Raw genomic sequence first — 1,119 nt, 5'->3', positions numbered from 1 at the left:
ACTAAATCCTGTGGGTGAGGGATTCTGGGAACTGTAGTTTCCATGCTCCAGCTTGCATCCTTGCATTGCAAGAATACAGGAAGGGGCAGGGCTGATGTTCAGTTTACAAGACTGGCATAACAACAAAGTTTGAAATAAATTTATTATTGCAAAAACTGCATAAGTGTGTTTTTGTCCTATTAGCTTATGCAATATTTTTGTTATGGGACATTGAATTTGCTCATCCAAGGTATAAATAAACCCACCAGTTTTGAGTTAATTAGCCAGAAGTTCAGGGCACGGAGATGGGGTTAGAAGAAGAGCAGGTTGCCTCTGTCACCGGGCCTCAAAGGCAGAGGAAGTGCTTCCTGGAGCACAGAGGAGGTACAAATCCTGTGAGCATGGCTTTCAGGGGAGACTCTCTTTAAAGCTCTTCCTGAATTCACAGTGGAGAGAACACGGCAGCCCAGTAAGCCAGGTGTGGAGATTGATCCTGTAGAGAAAGGGGTTCATCATGGCGGATGGCCTAAAGCGATTCCTGTATAGAAAATTACCAAGTGTTGAAGGACTCCATGCAATTGTTATGTCAGATAGAGATGGAGTTCCTGTTATTTAAGTGGCCAAAAATAAAGCTCCCGAGCATGCCTTGAGACCTGGTTTCTTATCTACCTTTGCCTTGGCAACAGACCAAAGGAGCAAACTTCTTTCAAAAAAATAAAAGTATCATCCACCAGGTGGTTCAATTTGATCATTTACAGTTGGTTGTGACTTTCATAGCCAGCAGCAATGCCAGTACAGAACTAATTGTCAGCTTAGAAAAGGAACTTGCTCCATTATTTGAAGAATTGGGACAAGTTGTGAAAGTTTCTTAATCTGGCAGTGGTTTTGATGTACACCCTGTTTTCATCATAACAGACGCAATAGCAATCCAACAATCTTTAGACGACAATAATACTTGAATTTCATGTATTCAAGAAAGGGCCCCTTTTTCTACCTTACACTAAAGAAAAGAGCCAAAAGATGTAATTTATAGACAGATTGTGTGTGTGCGTGTGTGTGTGTGTGTGTGTGTGTGTGTAGGGTCTTTTCTTATTCAGTGAGATCTGGGGATACCACAGAAATAGTTCAGTACATCACAAC

The 1,119-nt window shown here is 41.6% G+C and overlaps 1 pseudogene; it reads left to right on the top strand.

Annotated features, from left to right (window-relative positions):
* Positions 1-452: 452 nt before the first annotated feature.
* Positions 453-864, top strand: LOC125923785 (ragulator complex protein LAMTOR3-like; annotated as a pseudogene).
* Positions 865-1,119: the final 255 nt, after the last annotated feature.

The sequence above is a fragment of the Panthera uncia genome, chromosome B1, assembly GCF_023721935.1.
Source record: "Panthera uncia isolate 11264 chromosome B1, Puncia_PCG_1.0, whole genome shotgun sequence".
Taxonomy (NCBI): domain Eukaryota; kingdom Metazoa; phylum Chordata; class Mammalia; order Carnivora; family Felidae; genus Panthera; species Panthera uncia.
The sequence above is the reverse complement of the archived record's forward strand: the minus strand, read 5'-3'. Positions and strand labels throughout refer to the sequence as shown.